Below are 6,251 nucleotides of genomic sequence, written 5' to 3'. Positions count from 1 at the left end.
CAAGCATCAACGTCATACGCACCGTAGATACCTAGGAATACCAATAACCAGAACCGATGAAGTATTGATTCATAACTTCATTTCAGATTAGTTACTCCACGGCGATTATGTAATCTCTAAAGTCTTAGAGATTATTTATTCTAGTTGTAACCATAAATCAGAAGGGTGGAAGAATAGAAATGATAGAAGGTAGAAGTAAAAACCCTAACAAGAATAATATATAACCTACAAGCTAGACTTGTTATACAAAACACTACCCGCAGCACCACCATCATCACCAGTAGAATCACCAGTACCAGCTATTCCTATAGCATCACAAGCTCCGCAAACTCCATAACCACAGCAGCTAACAACACCTCAATCAGAGTTATGAAGTATTAACTCTTTCTTTCTGAAGAATTTATATGTATTCTATATATATATATATATATATATATATATATATATATATATATATATATATATATATATATATATATATATATATATATATATATATATATATATATATATATATATATATATATATATATATATATATATAAATTTTGAAATCATAATATATCTTTTTGTACTAAGCTATTACATATGAATCTTTAACTGGTAGGTACTACTCGGTTAATTCATATTACTAATATGCTATGAGGTACATCCTGCATTAAAGGCTCAGCAATCGTTAACTAAGATCCCTACTTCAGCTTAATAAATTCTATCTCCTAATAAACCAAGTGTATTATTCAAATACATGTTTGATTTTGCACCTTCATTTTCAATGTACTTGAAACTTCCTGAAAAAAAAAACATCATTCGTGCTTGGCGATGTTCACAAGAATACCACAAACACCAACATCATTCACCGATTAATATCAATGAATAATAATGTCATTCTCATGAGAAAAATACTCCCAGAAGAATTTAAAATTTCTAAAGTTTTAGAGATTATTCATTCTAGTTCTAAACCGTAAATCAAATGAGATTAATTTAATATTAACTCATTAAATCTATATTACATCTGAAGAAAATATACATACATATATTTTCATAAAGATTGTAATTAAAAATTCCTTCGTACAAACTGTTAGTGATGAGAATATTTTAACGGGTAGGTAATACCCTAGAAATATATAGATTTCACATTAATGTGTTACACTGTACATTCTTCGATTATGATTCAACAAATCATCAACTATACTCCCTACTTTCACAATAATATACATTATATTATAGAAATCAAAACAACCATACTTATTCAAATCTAATCACATATCCTGATTTTGAAATCTCAGAATTCAATTCGAGATATAACCGAAATCATCACTCTTAGATTCCTACATCTTTCAAAACTATACTTTGACTTCAAAACTGTACTAGAACATCATTTCTATTCGTGGAACCCAGAAAAATAATTGAATCATTCAAAATCCTAGAATATCATATGTATATTAACAATCACAATCTGTGTTCAAACCCTTCGAAATTCCCGAAGACACGCGAGATGATGATCCAATCACAAATTACCCACTGTCATGCACCTGAAAAACTCTTGAAACCAAAGTCATAGTTTAACACGTATCCGTGTCGAACCCTTTGGCATTTATTAGCTAAAATAACTTTTCAATCTCTTTTCAAAATAGACAGTTTTGTCACAGCTCCAGCAAATCAACTTCATTTGTTCATTCGAATAAGCCTTATTATAACGATTACCCCTTCATCATTGTTACTGGGAACCTTTCATATCTCGCCACATTAGCAGTAAACTTATCCACAATTTCATTGATCTTTAAGCCTCTCCGAGAAATCACGATATTTCTTCATTATCGAGTACTCATCTACAACTTGTAACAATAATTGTCATACCAATTACTGGGAATAAGCAATCAGTATTTTGAATTTAGCAGCAATTTTACGCCAACAGTTATATGTATACATATAACGTCTACCTCCAAGACTTACATACTTCGAATGTGAAGTTTCTGAAAAACATCCCAAACTACGAATTAGTTCTTCAAAATTGGGAAAAATTGCTAATGAAGCAGCAAAAGCTACAAACGACCTTAATAGTCAAAAGTTTGATGATAAAGAATAGTGTGTTGGTAAAGCTCAGAAAAGAGAAGATTTGGTATTGAAAAACGGGTTGAGCAAACTATGAAGGAGGCTGTGGACAAATCACAAAGACTAAATCTGCCTTCAAAGAATCCAAATGATTCAGTGTCTGCTGAAGTTATTATCAAATACCTTGCTCCTTACTCTAAAACCGTTGCGGACAATATTCTTCATCATCATCTTATCTTAAATATTCTAAGATATCATCATATCTTCCATTATGAATATCCTCCATATTTCTGAAGATATTTCCATAATCATTCTTACCTGAAACCATTACCTCTTCACGCTATCTGTGTTATATCATAAAAGAAACTATTTTTAGTTTCTAAATTCTGAAACCTTCGAGTTTAAAATATGAATGTTTTGAAGTAGTGTTGGGAACTGAAGCATGAGTTAGTATAATATAATGACACTTGATCAACGTGATTATATTACAGTAAGTCATGCTGAGTTTCTAAATGGAACGTGATGATTCACAGGCCATACCGTCATCACGTGCCATGTTACACGACTCTTGTATTCTATTTAACCTCTAAACATATCAAGAAAATATTTTTCTTGATGATTCGGTCTTTTTCGAAGTATTCTGGTAATTTGACAAATCAAGATCGTGCCATTACAATTCCCTTCTTAGAACATTAACTATGTTCATTTCAAAATCCATACCTACGAATTCTGGACCATTATTCGCTTGATTTGAAGTCGGGAAGAGGAGACAAAAGTATGAAACTCTTGAATATAAAAGAAAATATAAAGCTCGACAATAAAACATAAATTACAAACCGTGCATATCAATACGTATTGCCACGTAAAGGCACGGGAGAATTAAAAACACTATAACCCCAAGGTAATAGTAAAAGTAAATAAAATCCTCCGGGGGTAGATGAAAGAGAAGAATGACAGATATGAAAGTTAAGAGTATATCAAGGATCAGAACGGGATGGAGCATATTGACGAATGTTTTAAAGTATGAATTGAGGAGAAAGAATAGAAGATGTGAAATATGGAAATAAGGAAACGAAGGGGGTAGATTTATAGTGAAATATCCGACATAACAATCGAAGCAGATTACGTATCTAATCGAAGAAAATCCTAATTTCCGTAATTACCAAAGAATCGAATCTTATATAGATTACAAGATTTCTTCAAATCCCTTGAATTCCTGAAATCAATTTTGACTACGTCAAAAGTTAAAACGAATTTTTAACTTCTTCATTTCACTCTTTTGTGATAGCTTCACTCGTACTCTTCTCGAAATCGAATTGTTTTATCCACATCACCCGATGATGATAAAACTCTAATTAACAACTCGTACTCGTCATAAAAACATTTTTGTTGTTAGCCATGACGACCTCTGCCAAATTTCGGGACGAAATTTCTTTAACGGGTAGGTACTGTAATGGCCCGGAAAATTTCGACTTATTTTGAACTTGAATCTTCATATGAATTGATATTTCCGACACGATAAGCAAAGTCTGTAATGTTGAATCTCAAAAACTTTGAACTATGTTCATGTAACCAATTACCCTTCGACTGTTCTCGACGATTCACGAACCATTAAATGGATATGATTGTATACATATGTGTATATATATTATAACTTGAAAACGTAAAAAAAATATTAGATATAATACTTTACATGAACGAATTTGTTTCAATATGTTATCGATGGAACTAGAAGATAATATCAAATGATTGATTTATCAGATACATTGGGATATGAGTATGGGTCCCTATTGAGAGGTCCACATTGATTTGAGAAATCGTTTCTCTTTAACGGTATTCGGAATAAATGGTAAAGTGATTTACATGTAAAAGCAAATGTGTCAACTAACGAAGGTTAGACAAAAGTTAGTGGAGAATTGTATATTCATAATATTCAATCGGTTTAATTTTAAACGTGCGAAAAACGTTTTTCGATTCAACAGAATTTGAGTCATTAAAACGTTTTGATAACATAATTTGAATCTATAAATATTGGTAATTAAATATATAAACAAAATCGCAACGTGTATTTAAAACATGCTTATGAATATTGAATATATATATATATATATATATTTATACGATTTCGAATTAGTTAAGTAAACAATAGTAACACTTGATTATTGATTATATTTATAATTAGATATACTAATTAGAACGTTTATGAAATTAAAGTAAACCTTGTCATATAAACAAATCAGATTAAGCTCTAGAGCATAAACGTTACGTGTCATAATACTCAAACGATTATAATTGAACTTTGAAATATATTTGGTTTTGAAAAACTAAATTTTATGTTATTTCAATTATATATAAATGTACCAATTTATATTTTTAAATATATATTTTACAATGTATTAAGATATAAACTCGATACAAAGACGTTTTTTAGTTAAATTAATATTATCATATACATATATATATAACACGACGTTGATTCATAGAAGCAAATGACTAAAACACTCAAATGATTAAGATACACCTTTAGTGAAATAGTTTATTTATAATCTGAGTTTATATTTTGTCAAGGGTACGAGTCATTAAACATAAAACTCTAGTTTTCTAAGCGTACGAAAGGGCGTTCGAAAAACCGGAACCGGCATGTAAGTCGAGCGTCAACGTACTATTCATCGGTGCTAAAATTACAAATCAACTATGCACGAGAATATAATATAATATTTAATTAATTCTAAAGATTAAATATATTATATATTAAATAATATATATAATAATATAAACGAGTGTCGGCATGAATTTGAAATGGATACCAGCTGTTAAATTTGATCATGCGATCGCATGAAACAACACCACAAACCCCATGCGATCGCATGGGGTGTGGTTGTCCAAAACATGTTTAAAAGCTCGACTTGTTTTCAGTTTATGGATTCATTTTTTCATTCTTCTGTCTCACGTACTCCATATATATATATATATATATATATATATAAATCATTATTATTATTATTATTATTATTATTATTATTATTATTATTATTAAGATTAATATTATTATTAATCTTATGGTTAAGTGTGTTATTAGTAGTATTATACATAAAATACTACGACAAGGTTTTGCTCGCATGTTTTCAAAACAAGTTTTTCGAGAGGGATAGAGCTAAGGAAATTATGGGTTATAGCTATTGAGGTTATGGGTATGTATCAGGGGTATAGCTCGTGAGGTCAACCTAGTGTTTATCGTCTCCGTTGCGTCTACGTACTTTCCTGCAATATTGAATCTCAATATTGATACGTGAGCACTCATAACTTAACTTTTATATATTAATAGTGTATCCCTGGCTAGTGCTCGAGTATATAGGATTATGCATGCTTGTATGTTTAATTTTTGTCGTTAGATAGTTTTGATGAATTATGAATTAGATACGTATGTGATTGAAATAAGGTATATGATATGCATGTCGTTGGAAAGCTGGCGAAAAACTATAAACTTTTCGTTTAGATATCGTATGGTTTTGATGAACGGATTAAAAGATATCGTTAATTGAATTATCTATAATTTTAAAGTATTATTGTTAAAATGATTATCGTTATCGTTATCGTTATCGTCGTTATTATCATTATTATTATTTAATAATCAATATTATTATTATTATTATTATTATTATTATTATTATTAATATTATTAAAATAATTAATATTTTTATCAAAACTATCAAGTTATTATTTTTATCGTTATTATTATTAAAAGCATCATTAATATTAAAACTATCATTTTTATTAAAATTATCATTTTGATAAAATATCATTATTGTTATAGAATATTATTATTATTATCAATATTATTTTATCAAATGAATTTGAGATACAAAGATATTTTTATCATACGTAATAAAATTACATTAATAATACATACCACTATATTTTTATGATATTAAGTGAACTTTATAAATATGATATAAAAGTATGTTTTTATCATATATAAATTTTAATATAAGTTTTTATTTATTAATAAATGACTTGTATTATTTACGTTAATAAAATCCGATAAATATATTTAAATATATTTAATGACTATATTTAAGTTATATAATAAACATGTATAGATTTTGGAAATCATTTTGGGTCAAGATGACTTTTGTTGACGTATGCATGATAATCTCGAGCGTTAGGATTGTGATACACTATGACCTGACCTAAATTGT

Source organism: Rutidosis leptorrhynchoides, chromosome 1 (genome assembly GCF_046630445.1).
Source record: "Rutidosis leptorrhynchoides isolate AG116_Rl617_1_P2 chromosome 1, CSIRO_AGI_Rlap_v1, whole genome shotgun sequence".
Lineage (NCBI taxonomy): Eukaryota > Viridiplantae > Streptophyta > Magnoliopsida > Asterales > Asteraceae > Rutidosis > Rutidosis leptorrhynchoides.
Note: the sequence above shows the minus strand (reverse complement) of the source record.